Below are 22695 nucleotides of genomic sequence, written 5' to 3'. Positions count from 1 at the left end.
TGTATGATTACTGGCCAACACCTGGTCTCCATTCTGTGTGTATGGTTCCTGGCCAACACCTGGTCTCCATTCTGTGTGTATGGTTACTGGCCAACACCTGGTCACCATTCTGTGTGTATGATTACTGGCCAACACCTGGTCACCATTCTGTGTGTATGACTACTGGCCAACACCTGGTCTCCATTCTGTGTGTATGATTACTGGCCAACACCTGGTCTCCATTCTGTGTGTATGGTTACTGGTCATCACCTGGTCACCATTCTGTGTGTATGATTACTGGCCAACATGTGGTCTCCATTCTGTGTGTATGGTTACTGGCCAACACCTGGTCTCCATTCTGTGTGTATGATTACTGGCCAACACCTGGTCTCCATTCTGTTTGTATGGTTACTGGTCATCACCTGGTCACCATTCTGTGTGTATGATTACTGGCCAACACATGGTCTCCATTCTGTGTGTATGATTACTGGCCAACACCTGGTCTCCATTCTCTGTGTATGGTTCCTGGCCAACACCTGGTCACCATTCTGTGTGTATGATTACTGGTAAACACATGGTCTCCATTCTGTTTGTATGGTTACTTGCCAACACCTGGTCTCCATTCTGTGTGTATGGTTATTGGTCATCACCTGGTCTCCATTCTGTGTGTATAATTACTGGCCAACCCCTGGTCTCCATTCGTTGTCTATGGTTACTGGCTAACACCTGGTCGCAATTCTGTGTGTATGGTTATTAGCCAACACCTGGTCGCAATTCAGTGTGTATGGTTCCTGGCCAACATGTGGTTGCCATTCTGTGTGTATAATTACTGGCCAACACCTGGTCACCATTCTGTGTGTATGGTTACTGGCCAACACCTGGTCTCCATTCTGTGTCTATTGTTACTGGCCAACACCTGGTATCCATTCTGTGTATGGTTACTGACCAATACCTGGTCGCATTCTGTGTGTCTGGTTCAAGGCCAACATGTGGTCGCCATTCTGTGTGTATGGTTACTGGTTAACACCTAATCTCCATTCTGTGTGTATGATTACTGGCTAACACCTGGTCGCAATTCTGTGTGTATGGTTACTGGCCAACATGTGGTCTCCATTCTGAGTGTATGATTACTGGCTAACACCTGGTCTCCATTCTGTGTGTATGGTTACTGGCCAACACCTGGTCTCCATTCTGTGTGTATGGTTACTTGGCTAACACATGGTCTCCATTCTGTGTCTATGGTTACTGGCCAACACCTGGTATCCATTCTGTGTATGGTTATTGACCAATACCTGGTCGCATTCTGTGTGTTTTTGTGTGTTTGGTTCAAGGCCAACACATGGTCTCCATTCTGTGTGTATAATTACTGGCCAACACCTGGTCTCCATTCTGTGTCTATGGTTGCTGGCCAACACCTGTTCTCCATTCTGTGTGTATGGTTACTGGCCAACACCTGGTCTCCATTCTGTGTGTATGATTACTGGCCAACACCTGATCTCCATTCTGTGTGTTTGGTTACTGGCCAACACGTGGTCTCCATTCTGTGTGTATGGTTACTGGCCAACACCTGTCGCCATTCTGTGTGTTTGGTTACTGGCCAACACGTGGTCGCCATTCTGTGTGTATGGTTACTGGCCAACACCTGGTCTCCATTCTGTGTGTTTGGTTACTGGCCAACACCTGTCGCCATTCTGTGTGTTTGGTTCCTGGCCAACACCTGGTCTCCATTCTGTGTGTATGATTACTGGCCAACATGTGGTCTCCATTCTGTGTGTATGATTACTGGCCAACACCTGGTCTCTATTCTGTGTGTATGATTACTGGCCAACACCTGGTCTCCATTCTGTGTGTATGATTACTGGCCAACACCTGGTCTCCATTCTGTGTGTATGATTACTGGCCAACACCTGGTCACCATTCTGTGTGTATGGTTACTGGCCAACACCTGGTCTCCATTCTGTGTGTATGATTACTGGCCAACACCTGGTCTCCATTATGTGTGTATGATTACTGGCCAACACCTGGTCTCCATTCTGTGTGTATGATTACTGGCAAACACCTGGTCTCCATTCTGTGTGTATGATTACTGGCCAACACCTGGTCTCCATTCTGTGTGTATGGTTACTGGCCATCACCTGGTCTCCATTCTGTGTGTATGATTACTGGCCATCACCTGGTCGCCATTCTGTGTCTATGGTTACTGGTCAACATCTGGTCTCCATTCTGCGTGTATGATTACTGGCCAACACCTGTTCTCCATTCTGTGTGTATGATTACTGGCCAACACCTGGTCTCCATTCTGTGTGTATGGTTACTGGCCATCACCTGGTCTCCATTCTGTGTGTATGATTACTGGCCATCACCTGGTCGCCATTCTGTGTCTATGGTTACTGGTCAACATCTGGTCTCCATTCTGTGTGTATGATTACTGGCCAACACCTGGTCTCCATTCTGTGTGTATGATTACTGGCCAACACCTGGTCTCCATTCTGTGTGTATGGTTCCTGGCCAACACCTGGTCTCCATTCTGTGTGTATGATTACTGGCCATCACCTGGTCGCCATTCTGTTTCTATGGTTACTGGTCAACATCTGGTCTCCATTCTGTGTGTATGGTTACTGGCCATCACCTGGTCGCCATTCTGTGTGTATGGTTACTGGCCAACACCTGGTCTCCATTCTGTGTGTATGATTACTGGCCAACACCTGGTCTCCATTCTGTGTGTATGGTTCCTTGCCAACACCTGGTCGCCATTCTGTGTGTATGGTTACTAGCCATCACCTGGTCTCCATTCTGTGTGTATGATTACTGGTCAACATCTGGTCTCCATTCTGCGTGTATGGTTACTGGTCAACATCTGGTCTCCATTCTGCGTGTATGATTACTGGCCAACACCTGGTCTCCATTCTGTGTGTATGGTTACTGGCCATCACCTGGTCTCCATTCTGTGTCTATGGTTACTGGTCAACATCTGGTCTCCATTCTGCGTGTATGATTACTGGCCAACACCTGGTCTCCATTCTGTGTGTATGGTTACTGGCCATCACCTGGTCTCCATTCTGTGTGTACGATTACTGGCCAACACCTGGTCTCCATTCTGCGTGTATGATTACTGGCCAACGCCTGGTCTCCATTCTGAGTGTATGGTTACTGGCCAACACCTGTTCTCCATTCTGTGTGTATGATTACTGGCCATCACCTGGTCTCCATTCTGTTTGTATGGTTACTGGCCAACACCTGGTCTCCATTCTGTGTGTATGATTACTGGCCAACACCTGGTCTCCATTCTGTGTGTATGATTACTGGTCAACATCTGGTCTCCATTCTGCGTGTATGATTACTGGCCAACACCTGGTCTCCATTCTGTGTGTATGGTTACTGGCCATCACCTGGTCTCCATTCTGTGTGTACGATTACTGGCCAACACCTGGTCTCCATTCTGCGTGTATGATTACTGGCCAACGCCTGGTCTCCATTCTGAGTGTATGGTTACTGGCCAACACCTGTTCTCCATTCTGTGTGTATGGTTACTGGCCATCACCTGGTCTCCATTCGCTGTCTATGGTTACTGGCCAACAACTGGTCTCCATTCTGCGTGTATGGTTACTGGCCAACACCTGGTCTCCATTCTGTGTGTACGGTTACTGGTCAACATCTGGTCTCCATTCTGTGTGTATGATTACTGGCCAACACCTGGTCTCCATTCTGAGTGTATGGTTACTGGCCAACACCTGTTCTCCATTCTGTGTGTATGGTTACTGGCCATCACCTGGTCTCCATTCTGAGTGTATGGTTACTGGCCAACACCTGGTCTCCATTCTGTGTGTATGATTACTGGCCAACACATGGTCGCCATTCTGTGTGTATGGTTACTGGCCAACAACTGGTCTCCATTCTGCGTGTATGATTACTGGCCAACACCTGGTCTCCATTCTGTGTGTATGGTTACTGGTTAACACCTGGTCTCCATTCTGTGTGTATGGTTACTTGGCTAACACATGGTCTCCATTCTGTGTGTATGGTTACTTGGCTAACACATGGTCTCCATTCTGTGTCTATGGTTACTGGCCAACACCTGGTATCCATTCTGTGTATGGTTATTGACCAATACCTGGTCGCATTCTGTGTGTTTTTGTGTGTTTGGTTCAAGGCCAACACATGGTCTCCATTCTGTGTGTATAATTACTGGCCAACACCTGGTCTCCATTCTGTGTCTATGGTTGCTGGCCAACACCTGTTCTCCATTCTGTGTGTATGGTTACTGGCCAACACCTGGTCTCCATTCTGTGTGTTTGGTTACTGGCCAACACGTGGTCTCCATTCTGTGTGTATGGTTACTGGCCAACACCTGTCGCCATTCTGTGTGTTTGGTTACTGGCCAACACGTGGTCGCCATTCTGTGTGTATGGTTACTGGCCAACACCTGGTCTCCATTCTGTGTGTTTGGTTACTGGCCAACACCTGTCGCCATTCTGTGTGTATGATTACTGGCCAACATGTGGTCTCCATTCTGTGTGTATGATTACTGGCCAACACCTGGTCTCCATTCTGTGTGTATGATTACTGGCCAACACCTGGTCTCCATTCTGTGTGTATGATTACTGGCCAACACCTGGTCTCCATTCTGTGTGTATGATTACTGGCCAACACCTGGTCTCCATTCTGTGTGTATGATTATTGGCCAACACCTGGTCTCCATTCTGTGTGTATGATTACTGGCCAACATGTGGTCTCCATTCTGTGTGTATGATTACTGGCCAACACTTGGTCTCCATTCTGTGTGTTTGGTTCCTGGCCAACACCTGGTCTCCATTCTGTGTGTATGATTACTGGCCAACATGTGGTCTCCATTCTGTGTGTATGATTACTGGCCAACACCTGGTCTCCATTCTGTGTGTATGATTACTGGCCAACACCTGGTCTCCATTCTGTGTGTATGATTACTGGCCAACACCTGGTCTCCATTCTGTGTGTATGGTTACTGGCCAACACCTGGTCTCCATTCTGTGTCTATGGTTACTGGTCAACATCTGGTCTCCATTCTGCGTGTATGATTACTGGCCAACACCTGGTCTCCATTCTGTGTGTATGATTACTGGCCAACACCTGGTCTCCATTCTGTGTCTATGGTTACTGGTCAACATCTGGTCTCCATTCTGCGTGTATGATTACTGGCCAACACCTGTTCTCCATTCTGTGTGTATGATTACTGGCCAACACCTGGTCTCCATTCTGTGTGTATGGTTACTGGCCATCACCTGGTCTCCATTCTGTGTGTATGGTTACTGGCCATCACCTGGTCTCCATTCTGTGTGTATGGTTACTGGCCAACACCTGGTCTCCATTCTGTGTGTATGGTTACTGGCCATCACCTGGTCTCCATTCTGTGTGTATGGTTCCTGGCCAACACCTGGTCTCCATTCTGTGTGTATGATTACTGGCCATCACCTGGTCGCCATTCTGTTTCTATGGTTACTGGTCAACATCTGGTCTCCATTCTGTGTGTATGATTACTGGCCAACACCTGGTCTCCATTCTGTGTGTATGATTACTGGCCAACACCTGGTCTCCATTCTGTGTGTATGGTTCCTGGCCAACACCTGGTCTCCATTCTGTGTGTATGGTTACTGGCCATCACCTGGTCGCCATTCTGTGTGTATGGTTACTGGCCAACACCTGGTCTCCATTCTGTGTGTATGATTACTGGTCAACATCTGGTCTCCATTCTGTGTGTATGATTACTGGCCAACACCTGGTCTCCATTCTGTGTGTATGATTACTGGCCAACACCTGGTCTCCATTCTGTGTGTATGGTTCCTTGCCAACACCTGGTCGCCATTCTGTGTGTATGGTTACTGGCCATCACCTGGTCTCCATTCTGTGTGTATGATTACTGGTCAACATCTGGTCTCCATTCTGCGTGTATGGTTACTGGTCAACATCTGGTCTCCATTCTGCGTGTATGATTACTGGCCAACACCTGGTCTCCATTCTGTGTGTATGGTTACTGGCCATCACCTGGTCTCCATTCTGTGTCTATGGTTACTGGTCAACATCTGGTCTCCATTCTGCGTGTATGATTACTGGCCAACACCTGGTCTCCATTCTGTGTGTATGGTTACTGGCCATCACCTGGTCTCCATTCTGTGTGTACGATTACTGGCCAACATCTGGTCTCCATTCTGCGTGTATGATTACTGGCCAACGCCTGGTCTCCATTCTGAGTGTATGGTTACTGGCCAACACCTGTTCTCCATTCTGTGTGTATGATTACTGGCCATCACCTGGTCTCCATTCTGTTTGTATGATTACTGGCCATCACCTGGTCTCCATTCTGTTTGTATGGTTACTGGCCAACACCTGGTCTCCATTCTGTGTGTATGATTACTGGCCAACACCTGGTCTCCATTCTGTGTGTATGATTACTGGTCAACATCTGGTCTCCATTCTGCGTGTATGATTACTGGCCAACACCTGGTCTCCATTCTGTGTGTATGGTTACTGGCCATCACCTGGTCTCCATTCTGTGTGTACGATTACTGGCCAACACCTGGTCTCCATTCTGCGTGTATGATTACTGGCCAACGCCTGGTCTCCATTCTGAGTGTATGGTTACTGGCCAACACCTGTTCTCCATTCTGTGTGTATGATTACTGGCCATCACCTGGTCTCCATTCTGTTTGTATGGTTACTGGCCAACACCTGGTCTCCATTCTGTGTGTATGATTACTGGCCAACACCTGGTCTCCATTCTGTGTGTATGATTACTGGTCAACATCTGGTCTCCATTCTGCGTGTATGATTACTGGCCAACACCTGGTCTCCATTCTGTGTGTATGATTACTGGCCAACACCTGGTCTCCATTCTGCGTGTATGATTACTGGCCAACGCCTGGTCTCCATTCTGTGTGTATGGTTACTGGCCATCACCTGGTCTCCATTCGCTGTCTATGGTTACTGGCCAACAACTGGTCTCCATTCTGCGTGTATGGTTACTGGCCAACACCTGGTCTCCATTCTGTGTGTACGGTTACTGGTCAACATCTGGTCTCCATTCTGTGTGTATGATTACTGGCCAACACCTGGTCTCCATTCTGAGTGTATGTTTACTGGCCAACACCTGTTCTCCATTCTGTGTGTATGATTACTGGCCAACATGTGGTCTCCATTCTGTGTGTATGGTTACTGGCCAACACCTGGTCTCAATTCTGTGTGTACGGTTACTGGTCAACATCTGGTCACCATTCTGTGTGTATGATTACTGGCCAACACATGGTCGCCATTCTGTGTGTATTTTTTCTGGACAACATGTGGTCACCTTTCTGCATGTATGCTTACTCTTCATATGGATGACTGCTGCTAAAACAGCGGAGAAGTTGATGGAGCATGATTGCTTTCTGAGAACCTGCGTCCGATCCCTGTGCTGTCCACCATTGCTTGGATAATGGACAGTGGTCGCCTTGTAATATTTGTGGTTGCTGCTTCCTCTACAAGCTGTGAGATGTGGGAACAGGACCCCAGGTGATCAGCCGATACCGTTTTTGGCTGCTGTTTTTTTTTACAGTGATTTTTTTATGAAAAAACCCCTTTAAAGAGAATATGTCACCACATTTATGTTGCGTTGTGTAGTGGTGACGAAGACTCTGACCCCAGCGTGCGATCACTTAAAACTAGGGATGAGGCAATTAATATGTAAGCACTGAAATTCATAGTAAATTTCCACCCAAAATTTGGCTTCACAAGAACCTGAATTTCTCAAGGTAAAAAAACAATTGCTGCAGGTACGGCACATCCGAATTCTCCAGATGTTGTGTCCTTACACAAACCGTACAGGTGAGCGCTGCCATCACCCTCACCCATCTTGTTCCTTATGCTACTGCCCTAACTGTGCTTGTTTGTCCAATCCAGATCATTCCTATAAGGTTTTCTTTTACTTTTGTTAACCCCTTCCCTCACGATTAAAGGAGCACTTTCAATACGGAGCAAATTTCTTCAGACTGAATTGGATCTGTCCTCCGTATGTCAGCAAGTCAAGCAGAGTGGAATATGGAGAGATTTGCTCATCTTTACTGATGAGATATCTTGCAGTAGGTTACAAACAATTTCTTTGTTAGGTGCAGCCTGAGAGAATCGCACCCACGTGCACTTTCCTGCACCCTCCTGGGCCCACCTGCACCCACCTGTACTTTTCTGCACCCTCCTGCACCCACCTGCGCCCATCTGTGCCCTCTTGCGCCCACCTGTACTTTTCTGTACCCTCCTGCACCCACCTGCATCCACCTGCTCCCTCCTGTACCCTCCTGCACCCACCTGCTCCCTCCTGCACCCACCTGCGTCCACCTGCTCCCTCCTGTGCCCTCCTGCACCATCTGTGCCATCCTGCGCCTACTTGCTCACTCCTGTGCCCTCCTGCGCCCACCTTATGCTGATTGACAGCTTTCTCCCTACACTGCGCATCAGCGATGGCTGGGTGCAGAGAACAAGCATTCATGGATCTGATCGACTGAATCGCACTTTTCAAATGTCCCAGAATGTTCGTGAGACTCCAGGAATAATAGGAGATCTCCTGTAATCTGAGAAGAGTCAGAAACTTTCAGGGATCCCACCAAACCTGCCACAAAAAGTTCTACTTTGGTCTCATCTGACCTTCTCCCATTCCTCCTCTGGATCATCCAGATGGTCATTGGTGAACTTCACATGGGCCTGGACATGTGCTGGTGTGATCAGGAGGACCTTGTGTGCCCTGGAGGATGTTAATCCATGACGGTGTAGTGTGTTACCAATGGTAATGTGTGAGACTGTGGTCCCCGCTCTCTTTAGTTCATTGACCAGGTCCTCTCATGTAATTCTGGGCTGATTCCTGACCTTTCTCAGAATCATCCTTACCCCATGAGGTGAGATCTTGTATGGAGCCCCAGACCAAGAAAGACTGACAGTCATCTTGTGTTTCTTTCTTTTTCTAATCATTGTGCCAACAGTTATCTTCTCAACAAGCTGCTTGCCTATTGTCCTGTAGACCATCGCAGCCTTGTGCAGGTCTACAATTTTGTTCCTTGTGCCCTTAGACAGCTCTTTGGACTTGGCCATGGTGGAGAGGTTGGAGTGTGATTGAGTGTGTGGACAGGAGTCTTTTATACGGATAACATGTTCACACAGGTGCAATTAATCCAGGGAACGAGTGCAGAGTAGGAGGCTTCTTACAGAAAAACTAACAGGTCTGTGAGAGCAGAATTCTCGCTGGTCGGTCGGTGATCAAATACTTATTTAATGCAATAAAATGCAAATTAATTACGCAACAATCATACAATTGTGATTTTCTGGATTTTATTGTTAGATTCTGTCTCAGGTGAAGTGTACCTACGATAAAAATTACAGACCTCTCCATTCTTTGTAGGTGGGAAAACTGCAAAATCGGCAGAGTATCAAATACTTATTTCCCCTCCTGTACGTCTCCTAGATCCTTGTGTCCAGAAGTTGCCAATCTGAGCATACGCACGACAATCAGCCGACCGCAGCACTGAGTGAAAAAAACTGAGCTACAATTTGGACATTTGCTTTGTGTTTTGACTTTTTCCCTTCAATCAATCCATACAGTGAGTCGTCCTCGATGTCTTCACGTTCTACATATTTATTACTGTAAGTTTCCAGTGCATAAAAACTCTCCGAAAAATAGTCTGATGCCCAAAAATGTGTGGAAATCTCTCCATCCCTAATAAGATTAGGCGTTCTGCGAGCTACAACACGCAACTGTGTTCCCATAACAACCGCAGAAAGTTCCGCTCTCACAAATAAAGAAAGTGTCGCTCCCATAGGGATAATTTTCAACAATGTGAAATGTAAAGGAAAGAAATACATATTATCTACATATAAAATTAGAAATGACATTGTGATATTTTCGGCTGGGTTGTGGCATTATCTGCTTAGCACGCTGCGCCGGTTGCGAAGTCTGATGCCGTCTCTGAAGTTCCAGATTGACTATTCACCAGAGCCACGGGGAAGGACTATTAGCCGGAAATTGATAGCACATTTAATGCCACTTCGTTTAGTTTCGGAGTAATAGGAAACTTCTTGCTTACATTATTTGCTTACTTAAGCAACTAAGTAACCAATTAACAAGTCTGCACATTCCGATAAACAAATACTTTATGAACATTTCATAGAGGGATAAAAGCAGCTTCCCGCCTCCGATAATGACCGGCGTATGCTGTGGATTTTGGCTCTCAGATCCCATGTTAACTTACTTCTACAAACTTCCTGACGATGACATCTTCCTCATTCTGTCTGCCAACTCCTCAGCTGCTTATATGCAGATCCAAGGTTCTAAAGTGTCGATATTCTTTCATTCTTTCTTTCCTCGTCATTCGCTTAATTTGATTTTAGTGCATTTATTGCATCTGCGGCGTCCTTCATACATCCTGTATTGTTTAGGGAGAAAAGTTAAAGACAAAAGTGTCATCAGAAGGCAATCTGTTGTTAAGGGGTTTGTACTGCGCTGACAAAAAGAATAAGCAATAAGTCACTGGCCCGCAGTGGGAAAGGGAGGTCCACCCTAGGACACCCGCCTATCCTGAAAGTAGAAACATGCAGTAGATACTGCCTGGAGGGAGCTGCAGCTGAGGTCCACCCTAGGATGCCCGTCTATCCCGAAAGTAGATACATTCAGTAGAGACTGTCCGGATGAAGCTGCAGCTGAGGTCCGCCCTAGGACGCCCGCCTATCTCGAAAGTTGATACATTCAGTAGAGACTGTCCGGATAAAGCTGCAGCTGAGGTCCGCCCTAGGATGCCCGCCTAACCTGAAAGTAGATACATTCATTAGAGACTGTCCGGATGAAGATGCAACTGAGGTCCGCCCTAGGACGCCCGCCTATCCCGAAAGTAGATACTTTCAGTAGAGACTGTCTGGATGAAGCTGCAGCTGAGGTCCGCCCTAGGACACCTGCCTATACAGAAAGTAGATACATTCAGTAGAGACTGTCCGGATGAAGCTGCAGCTGAGGTCCACCCTAGGATGCATGCCTATCCTGAAAGTAGAAACAAGCAGTAGATCCTGCCCAGAGGGAGCTGCAGCTGAAGTCCACCCTAGGATGCCCGCCTATCCTGAAAGTAGATATATTCAGTAGAGACTGTCCGGATGAAGCTGCAGCTGAGGTCCACCCTAGGACACCCGCCTATACAGAAAGTAGATACATTCAGTAGTGACTGTCCGGATGAAGCTGCAGCTGAGGTCCGCCCTAGGACGCCCACCTATCCTGAAAGTAGATACATTCAGTAGAGACTGTTCAGATGAAGCTGCAGCTGAGGTCCTCCCTAGGACGCCCGCCTATCTCGAAAGTAGATACTTTCAGTAGAGACTGTCCGGATGAAGCTGCAGCTGAGGTCCGCCCTAGGACACCTGCCTATACAGAAAGTAGATACATTCAGTAGAGACTGTCCGGATGAAGCTGCAGCTGAGGTCCACCCTAGGATGCATGCCTATCCTGAAAGTAGATGCATTCAGTAGAGACTGTCCGGATGAAGCTGCAGCTGAGGTCCGCCCTAGGACACCTGCCTATACAGAAAGTAGATACATTCAGTAGAGACTGCCCGGATGAAGATGCAACTGAGGTCCGCCCTAGGACGCCCGCCTATCCTGAAAGTAGAAACAAGCAGTAGATACTGCCCAGAGGGAGCTGCAGCTGAAGTCCGCCCTAGGATGCCCGCCTATCCTGAAAGTAGATATATTCAGTAGAGACTGTCCGGATGAAGCTGCAGCTGAGGTCCACCCTAGGACACCCGCCTATACAGAAAGTAGATACATTCAGTAGTGACTGTCCGGATGAAGCTGCAGCTGAGGTCCGCCCTAGGACACCCACCTATCCTGAAAGTAGATACATTCAGTAGAGATTGTTCGGATGAAGCTGCAGCTGAGGTCCTCCCTAGGACGCCCGCCTATCTCGAAAGTAGATACTTTCAGTAGAGACTGTCCGGATGAAGCTGCAGCTGAGGTCAGCCCTAGGACGCCCGCCTATCCCGAAAGTAGATACATTCAGTAGAGACTGTTCGGAGGGAGCTGCAGCTGAGGTCCGCCCTAGGACGCCCGCCTATCCCGAAAGTAGATACTTTCAGTAGAGACTGTCCGGATGAAGCTGCAGCTGAGGTCAGCCCTAGGACGCCCGCCTATCCCGAAAGTAGATACATTCAGTAGAGACTGTCCGGATGAAGATGCAACTGAGGTCCGCCCTAGGACGCCCGCCTATCCTGAAAGCAGAAACAAGCAGTAGATACTGCCCAGAGGGAGCTGCAGCTGAAGTCTGCCCTAGGATGCCCGCCTATCCTGAAAGTAGATATATTCAGTAGAGACTGTCCGGATGAAGCTGCAGCTGAGGTCCACCCTAGGACAGCCGCCTATACAGAAAGTAGATACATTCAGTAGTGACTGTCCGGATGAAGCTGCAGCTGAGGTCCGCCCTAGGACGCCCACCTATCCTGAAAGTAGATACATTCAGTAGAGACTGTCCGGATGAAGATGCAACTGAGGTCCGCCCTAGGACGCCTGCCTATCCTGAAAGTAGAAACAAGCAGTAGATACTGCCCAGAGGGAGCTGCAGCTGAAGTCCGCCCTAGGATGCCCGCCTATCCTGAAAGTAGATATATTCAGTAGAGACTGTCCGGATGAAGCTGCAGCTGAGGTCCACCCTAGGACAGCCGCCTATACAGAAAGTAGATACATTCAGTAGTGACTGTCCGGATGAAGCTGCAGCTGAGGTCCGCCCTAGGACGTCCACCTATCCTGAAAGTAGATACATTCAGTAGAGACTGTTCGGATGAAGCTGCAGCTGAGGTCCGCCCTAGGATGCCCGCCTATCTCGAAAGTAGATACTTTCAGTAGAGACTGTCCGGATGAAGCTGCAGCTGAGGTCCACCCTAGGACAGCCGCCTATACAGAAAGTAGATATATTCAGTAGTGACTGTCCGGATGAAGCTGCAGCTGAGGTCCACCCTAGGACGCCCACCTATCCCGAAAGTAGATACTTTCAGTAGAGACTGTCCGGGTGAAGCTGCAGCTGGGGTCCGCCCTAGGATGCCCGCCTATCCTGAAAGTAGATACATTCAGTAGAGACTGTCCGGATAAAGCCGAAGCTGAGGTCCGTTCTAGGACGCCGGCCTATCCCGAAAGTAGATACATTCAGTAGAGACTGTCTGGATAAAGCCAAAGCTGAGCACTCGCTCCACCTCTTTATTCATCATCAATGGGACGTGTGGGAGACAGCCGAGGGCAGCGCTTAGCCATGTTCAGCACTTCTGTAAACAATTAATATAAATTAAGTTTCTATGTAACTTTTCTATGTCACTACATACATTTCAGAAACAATCCAGAAATCTCTGTGTGATAGTCAGAGTTGACTTCTTCAGAGATCACAGCGCAAACGCATGACACTAAATGAAAAAAAGACAATAAGTGATGATCACAGGTCATCTTACAACCTTCCTGCACAGAGATCTCTGCACAGATCACAGAGCAAGCTCACAATGCTTCTCCATAGAAGATACTAGATGATGGTTGCAGATCTCTTCACACCCCATAAATTGGCTTTTAATGCCATATATATGTAAAATGGGAAGCAACTTAAGACCACCCAGAAAAATTTAGATGCATAAAAGTATTATTTAGGAATTGTGAAGTTTTTTAAAAAAAACTTTGGATTACCCTTTTTGTTAGAAGAATCCCCTCATAATGAGATGATTGCATACGTGCATGTTCCTGGGACCTCAAGTTGTATTTTTTCAGGAAACCAAGCAATAAATATTCTATGTTACTGCAGCACCCCTACTGGGGAGATGAAAAATTGCTTGTCTCTCTTTAAAATTAGTGCACTGCGTATGTAATTGTCATTGGAACGACTGCAAAACAAAACAAAGCAAAATATATATATATAAACTGAGTCACAATCTGATAAAACCACAATATGGGACAATTTTTCCCTGAATTATATCCGCACTTCATGTGAACTGCAGACATTCTGTTTGGTCTTGCCCAATGTCCTGTAAATAAATGCCTCCATGTCATGAGTTAATCTCTATCATGGTAGATGTCAGTGACCTCCATGTCATGAGTTAATCTCTATCATGGTAGATGTCAGTTACCTCCATGTCATGAGTTAATCTCTATCATGGTAGATGTCGGTTGCCTCCATGTCATGAGTTAATCTCTACCATGGTAGACGTTAGTTGTGTTCCATGTCTTGAGTTCATCTCTATCATAGTAGACATTGGTTGCCTTCCATGTCTTGAGTTAATCTCTATCATGGTAGATGTCAGTTGCCTCCATGTCATGATATCCCTAACTATACATTTTTTGCTTTAACAAAAGGATCAATCAGGTTAGTATCATCTGAGCACTAATTTTAAATGTCCATCGGATAACACCCTATTTTGCGCTGTTTTCTCCAAGAGTTTTATCATGAGTTAAGCTCTCTCATGGTAGACATCGGTTGCATTCATGTCATCAGATAATCTATCATGGTAGACATTGGTTGCCTAATTTCTATAACGGTAGATGTCGGTTGCCTCCGTGTCTTGAGTTAATTTCTATCATGGCAGTTGTTGGTTGCCTCCTTGTCATGAGTTAATCTCTATCATGGTAGATGTCAGTTGCCTACATGTCATGATATCCCTAGCGATACATTTTACACTTTAACAAGGGATCAATCAGGTTAGTATAATCTGAGCACTAAATTTAAATGTCCATAAGATCATATTTTGCGCTGATTTCTCCTTCAGTTTTATCATGAGTTAATTTCTATCATGCTAGATATCAGTTGCATTCATGTCATCAATTAATCTCTATCATGGTAGATGTCAGTTGCTTCCATGTCTTGAGTTAATCTCTATCTTAGTAGATGTTGGTTGCCCTCAATGTCTTGCATTAATCTCATGGTAGTCATCAGTTGACTCCATGACTTGAGTTAATCTCTATCGTGGTAGATGTTGGCTGCCCTCCATGTCTTGAGTTAATCTCTACCATGGTAGACGTTAGTTGCCTCCATGTCATAGTTAATCTCTATCATGGTAGATTTGGTTGCCCTCCATGTCTTGAGTTAATCTCTATTATGGTAGATGTTGGCTGCCCTCCATGTCTTGAGTTAATCTCTACCATGGTAGACGTTAGTTGCCTCCATGTCATAGTTAATCTCTATCATGGTAGATTTGGTTGCCCTCCATGTCTTGAGTTAATCTCTATTATGGTAGATGTTGGTTGCCCTCCATGTCATGAGTTAATCTCTACCATGGTAGACGTTAGTTGCCTCCATGTCATAGTTAATCTCTATCATGGTAGATTTGGCTGCCCTCCATGTCTTGAGTTAATCTCTATTATGGTAGATGTTGGCTGCCCTCCATGTCTTGAGTTAATCTCTACCATGGTAGACGTTAGTTGCCTCCATGTCATGAGTTAATCTCTATCATGGTAGATGTCGGTTGCCTCCATGTCTTGAGTTAATCTCTATCATGGTAGATGTTGGTTGCCCTCCATGTTTTTAATTAATCTCTATCATGGTAGATGTTGGTTGCCATCCATGTCTTGAGTTAATCTCTACCATGGTAGACGTTAGTTGCCTCCATGTCATGAGTTAATCTCTATCATGGTAGATGTTGGTTGCCCTCCATGTTTTGAATTAATCTCTATCATGGTAGATGTTGGTTGCCCTCCATGTCTTGAGTTAATCTCTACCATGGTAGATGTTAGTTGCCTCCATGTCATAGTTAATCTCTATTATGGTAGATGTTGGCTGCCCTCCATGTCTTGAGTTAATCTCTACCATGGTAGACATTAGTTGCCTCCATGTCATGAGTTAATCTCTATCATGGTAGATGTTGGTTGCCCTCCATGTTTTGAATTAATCTCTATCATGGTAGATGTTGGTTGCCATCCATGTCTTGAGTTAATCTCTACCATGGTAGACGTTAGTTGCCTCCATGTCATGAGTTAATCTCTATCATGGTAGATGTCGGTTGCCTCCATGTCTTGAATTCTTGTATTTTCATGGTCCCCTTTGTATTTTTCCAGCTGAGCAGCTGCAGCTCAAGGAAATATTCAAATAATAAAAAATCCTTTAATAACAACAGAGAGGCAGAAATATTTGTAATACTCGCATTTATTTTGCGTCTTGACACATACTTATTATAACTAGCCCTAATTACATAAAAGAAGATTTGGAAACTGTCAGGGAAAATGACACAGCATCTGGGCTCCACGATAAGGGAGATGAGCCGACAATCAGAAGAACGTTGTAATACACACTCATATTGTTACCACTGAATATATTTAGTCTCAATCTGAATATCATTACTCGCCGGCGGCAGATGTGCTGCAGAGGAAAAAGCCACAAATCTCCTATTAATCTGTGACCACTAAGCACATGCTGGAACAGGACGCGGACACCTTGGTAGTCAGAAAAGCCGTAGTATTAAAAAATACACATAAAACTTACAGAAGAGTCTTAATTACTTTTTTCAGGATTTCTAAGAAATAATTGTCTGTGTTTTGGCGATTTTTTTTTAACATCTGACCTGTGGGCATCATATTATTCAGCAGGACGAGCTGAGCAGTTTAACAAATAGGGTGTTGGGAAAATATTCTGTAGGATGATCACATTCATGAGTATGTTTCCAGAGAAGGCTGTCAATCGCTTATAAGAACCGCCCACTGGACTCCTAAGCCTGAAATGAGTGTGAATTTACATTATTAAAGTTACAAGTGCTTTTCAATCTCTTGCTATGGAAGCATAGATGATTCCGCTCAACTTGTCTCACCGTAAGCGGCGATAAAGGGGCAGGACGGCGTACTGGGACCCGCATCTGTCCCTACCACTAAAATGGGGCCCTGGCTTTCCCTTATCTCAGGGGTACCTATGATGGTTAGGAGACCTGAGCCACCAGCGTATCCCTGTCTCCTGTGCAGGCCCTATCAGTGGCCCCCTCTCCCCCCAAAGGAGGTGGACTGCACCAGTGTAATAATACAACAAATAACAGGGTATACAGACAAGGTAACTAAAAGTCTCAAATTCACCAAATGCTCACACAACCACAGAGGAAACACAGAGAAGGAAAAAACTAGGAAGGAAAACAGGTTTAACATGCAACCAAAACAGCAGACACCAATCTCTGTAAATAAACCTCCAACACCAACACTACGCTCCTTCAACCTCCAAGCCAAGCAGCAGAACTGATCACTGACAATAGCTGAAGTCAGGACTTGGTCTATATAGAGGATCAGATTATAAAATCCACTTCAGCTGAGAGAGACCCAGCTCTCAGCAACTCAGCAATAAGGTTAACTACTGCACTGCTGACACAAAGCAGCCAGGTCAGAATACAGGAGAAGAGCTTCTGTTCACTGTGTGTGAACGAGGCCCAGAGAGCTGCGGTTCTCTGGAACCTCTCTGTCGCGGTAGCCCCATGACACAACTGCTCCGTCGGAGCCATATGGGGCCGCGGGTCGGACTGCACGTTTGATGTCTATCGCCCAATAGGACACTGTAACAGGAACAGTCCCGCGGCCAAACACAACTGAAGTGAATGTTCATTAATCCACCGGAGAACATGACTGGCGCGGCTGATGGGTCACACACTGTTGGATAAATATCAATAATGGTGGACTTTTATGCAAATCCGACATGATTTAGTATCTGTCTGATCCTTTCTTCAACAATCCTAAAAGTTTTACATAGTCTTGTAAGCTTCTATGACCATGATTTCCCTGTGAATTATCGAGTGCACATCATCACAGAGCTAATTTACATTATTATCATAATTATTAGAGATGAGTGAATCTTTTGAATTTCCAATTCTCCTGCTTTGCTGAATTTAAAAGCTTGATTTGCATTGAATTAAAAATATGGCAAAGCCTCACAACGTCCTGGAAAAGACGTAACACTCTGGGGTCTCCTATGACTGTATCCAACTAATCTCAAGCTCTAACACAATAAGGCTGCCGTCACACGCTCAGTATTTGGTCAGTGTTTTACATCAGTATTTGTAGCCAAAACCAGGAGTGGGTGAGAAATGCAGAAGTGGTGCATATGTGTCTATTATACTTTTCCTCTATTTGTTTCACTCCTGGTTTTGGCTACAAATACTGATGTAAAATACTGACCAAACACTGCTAGTGTGACGGCAGCCTTTTAGACGTAGTCCAAATGATTTCCATATATATGGGTAAGCAGATGGAGCTGTTCTTCATGGCTGTGCAGTCACACACTGTGTGTAATGTTTCTTCAGTGTTTTATGGCTTTCATTTCAAATCACTATTGCTGAGCAGTGACGTCCTCTCAATATCCAGATTCACCATATGGCTACTTTCACACATCAGGCTAAATCCGGCTAATGTTGTAAAAAACGGATCCGACTTTTTTTTGCGAAAAACTGATCCGCTTTTTAGCCGGATCCGGTCTTCCTTAATGCGCATGTATTTTTTGTCTTCCTGGTTCCGAGAGAGAGACCGGAAAATCTCAATGATTTGCATGGAAAATACTGTGAAAACCTGATCCGGACGCCGATTCTTCTGTCACACCTCCGTTTCATCTGTGTTTGGCCGATCCCGTCCCTGTGCGTTTTTTTCCGCCTCCAAAAAAAGTTGCAGTGGACGTTTTGTCCGTCCGCCGGAAAAGACTATTTGGATGGATCCGGCAAAAAAACGGATGAAATGTGTGGCCATCAGGCACAATCCGGCACTAATACAACTCTATGTGAAAAAAAACGGATCCGGCGTAAAAAAAAACGGATCCGTTTTTTTAAAAAATTGCCGGATTGTGCCTGAAACGAAAAGCCTGATGTGTGAAAGTAGCCTATAATGCATGCTGCTGCATTCCCTGCCCCAACTTGTATACAGTTTGTGATAGTCCCTCCTAAATGGCTGCACTATACATTGTTATGTGATGGCTGCAAAGCATTGTGGGAAAGACTGCACGTCTGTTGACCTTTTGCGGCTGATGCAATCGTCTGTATTTTCTATGTCAGCGTGGGTTTTTGCTGATTTGCTTAATGCAAATCCCAAATTGCTTAAATTTTATCCAGGAAATTTCCCAAACATTGACACAAACTTCATTTGTTCATTTCTGAACTTCTTCTGCTCCCGCCATCTACTAACCTCCCTAAATCTGACATTTCCCTCTCCGTGGGTGGCACCATAATAACACCCCGGCAGCAGGCGCGCTGTCTGGGTGTTATGTTTGACTCCGATCTCTCCTTCACCTCCCATATACAATCTCTTGCCCGCTCGTGCCGCTTACACCTAAGGAACATCTCTAGAATCCGCCCTTTTCTCACCATGGAGACAGCTAAAACCCTCACTGTTGCCCTGAGCCACTCCCGCCTGGACTACTGTAACGCTCTATTAATTGGCCTCCCCCTCACTCGACTTTCCCCTCTCCAGTCTATCCTTAATGCAACAGCCAGGGTCGTCCATCTGGCTAATCGTTACTCGGACGCGTCCGCTCTTCGCCAGTCGTTACACTGGCTACCCATTCATTACAGGATACAATTCATAGTACTTGTTCTCACCCACAAAGCTCTCCACAGTGCGGCCCCCCTTACATCTCCTCCCTCATTTCTGTCTATCGGCCTAACAGACCGCTGCGCTCTGCAAATGACTTTCGGCTAATCTCTGCACTAATCCGTACCTCCCACTCCCGACTCCAAGACTTCTCCCGTGCTGCGCCAATCCTCTGGAATGCTCTACCCCAAGATATTAGGACCATCCACAACTTGCATAGTTTTAGGCGCTCGCTCAAAACACATTTGTTCAGAGCGGCCTATCACATTCAGTAATCAGTCATTTTATGTTTGTGTGTGTGTGTAGCCCATTCACTATCCCCATCTATCCCCCACCCCTGAAGATGGCTGGACCATCATTGTAAATACATCATTGTAAATACACACCTGTACTTTGTATCTCCCCCACCTCATTGTAGATTGTAAGCTCTCACGAGCAGGGGCGCCTTATTTTGCTTTAATTATTGTATTGTTAACGTTGTTACTTATGACTTTTGTGTTTGAAACTGTTAAACTGTAAAGTGCTGCGGAATATGTTGGCGCTATATAAAGATTATTATTATTTGCATCAATTGTATCCATGCATCTACTATATAGTTGTCTCAGGGTCACTTCCATCTGTCTATGTGTCCGTCTTTCTGTCTGTCTGTCACGGATATTCATTGGTCGCGGCCTCTGTCTGTCATGGAAATCCAAGTCGCTGATTGGTCGTGGCAAAACACCCACGACCAATCAGTGACAGGCACAGACCGGCTGCAAAATGGCGGCTCCTTCCTCCCCGCAGTCACTGCCCGCTCCGTACTCCTCCAGTCAGCGCTCACACAGGGTTAATGGCAGCGTTGACCACGGTGTAACGCACTCGGTTAACGCTGCTATTAACCCTGTGTGACCAACTTTTTACTATTCATGCTGCCTATGCAACATCAATAGTAAAAAGATCTAATGTTAAAAATAATAAAAAAAATTAATAGTGATATACTCACCGTCCGTCGGCCCCCGGATCAGGAACAGGCCTTTCCCGCTCCTCGCGACGCTCTGGTAACCGCTCCATGCATTGCGGTCTCGCAAGATGATGACGTAGCGGTCTCTCGCGAGACCGCAATGCACTCTTCAGACCGGAGCGCGCGAGGAGCGTCGGTAACCGCTTTGATCCGGGGGCCAACGGAGGGTGAGTATATAACTATTTTTTATTTTAATTCTTTTTTTTATCAGGGATATGGCGCCCACATTGCTATATACTGCGTGGACTGTGCAATATACTATGTGGGCTGTGTTATATACTACGTGGGCTGTGCTATATACTATGTGGGCTGTGCAAAATACTACGTGGGCTGTGCAATGTACTGCGCGGGCTGTGCAATGTACTGCATGGGCTGTGCAATATACTATGTGGGCTGTGCAATATACTGCGTGGGTTGTGCTCTACACTACGTGGCCTGTGTTATACACTACGTGGCCTGTGTTATATACTGCGTGCGTGGTACTGCAATATACTACGCAGACTGTGCAATATACTATGCGGGGTGTGCAATATACTGCGTGGGCTGTGCAATATACTCCATGGGCTGTGCTATATACTCTGTGGGCTGTGCTATATACTACATGGCTGTGCTATATACTACATGGCTGTGGTATTTACTATGTGGGCTGTTATATACTACGTGGCTGTGCTATATGCTACATGGCCGTCCGCGAACAATCAGCGGCAGGTGCAGTCCGGCCGAATCCTGTGTATTCAATGTATTATTCTAAAATCTTCATAAATAAACTACATATTCTAGAATACCCGATGCGTTAGAATCGGGATACCATCTAGTCTCTAATAATTACATTTAGTTATTAAACCTTTTATTGCATCCTGCTAATTCTATAACAAGTTGTCAGTGCTAAGGGTGGCAAAATTAGTGGTGTCCTTAGGGGGTCACCAATGGTAAAGCTGATCACAGAGGGTCCTGCTGCTGGAAAACCCGGCAATCAGAGGTAATCTCAGGGAACACTTGGCAGCGTGAATTTTTGGCTGAAACCAAAACCGTATGACCATAGACCTCATCAAAGTTGAGCTGATTGTATGGTCACAAACCAGCATAAGATATATGATCCTTCTGGGACGTCCATTCGGGCATCCATCGCCCTATCCCACCATGACTTGATAATGGCGTGACAATGAGCTGCCCCCGTCTCCGCCATCTTGGTACTCCTGGGAACCCACCCACAGGGTCAGCTGTTCATGTGATGTTTACTACTGAAGTATTGCAGTATATTATACACGTGATCAAATGACCACAAGTCCCCCTAAGGGAACTAAAAAATAAAGTGTCCGGAAAAATCTAATTTTTTAAAATATAAAACTATTTAAGCTATTAGATAAACTCAATAAAAGGAAAAACTCGAAATGTCAGACCTTCCCCCAAAAAATGCAATACAAAGAGATCAAAATGCCAACAATTCCCCAACATGGTGCCAATATATACTACAGCTCTTATATCGCCTTTTACGGCTCTGTTATGAAAAACAATTTTTTCTTACAAAGTTCAGAATTTTTTTTTAAATCATTTTATAGCATCAGGAGAGGAAAAAATGCAAAAAAAAACAAACAAAAAAAAACATAGTCATGAAAGGGTTAACGAGGCGACCATGGTGTTGGAGATTTGGCAGAGTCACCTAGGTGGCACAGAACACACAGTACATGGAATTACCTCGCCGCTATCTTCTGCCTCTGAGTCACATCTGATTATATTATTCTTTCAAATGAGACAAATAGATAAATGTTTCTGATTTCCCCGTTTTCCGAGCGTTCCGCAGAGATGGGAGTAAGTGCGGTGGGCTTATTGTTAATGATGAAATGACAGAGCCGGTCGGCAGGATGGAGGCAAATTGCACATCACAGAGCAGCCTAATTCACTTGATGTAAAAATAACATGAAATCAGGCCCCAAACAGCCGCGTTCTGCGAAGAGAAAAGTTATGGTGACATCAAAAAGTGGCGCTTACTATAAAGTACTGCAAAACTAGAAACAAAATGTCTTTCTATTATTGCGGAGAAGTAAAAACTGTCTGGTTTCATCAATTTATCAGTAAATAAAAGAGCAAACATAAAAAAGCAAAATAATAGATAAAAAGCAAAATATATTAATAAGCTAAGTACTTAGATGTCAAAGTCCATGGAGACGCCTGAGGATGTCACA

General features: G+C 45.6%; 1 protein-coding gene across 2 annotated transcripts in view; it reads left to right on the top strand.

The window, feature by feature from the left end:
• PCDH11X (protocadherin 11 X-linked) overlaps positions 1–22695 on the top strand; it is a 1941173-nt gene that overhangs the window by 1276950 nt on the left and 641528 nt on the right. The window lies entirely within an intron of this gene.

The sequence above is a fragment of the Ranitomeya imitator genome, chromosome 2, assembly GCF_032444005.1.
Source record: "Ranitomeya imitator isolate aRanImi1 chromosome 2, aRanImi1.pri, whole genome shotgun sequence".
In the NCBI taxonomy this organism is placed as follows: domain Eukaryota; kingdom Metazoa; phylum Chordata; class Amphibia; order Anura; family Dendrobatidae; genus Ranitomeya; species Ranitomeya imitator.
Note: the sequence above shows the minus strand (reverse complement) of the source record. Positions and strands in the feature narration are given on the sequence as shown.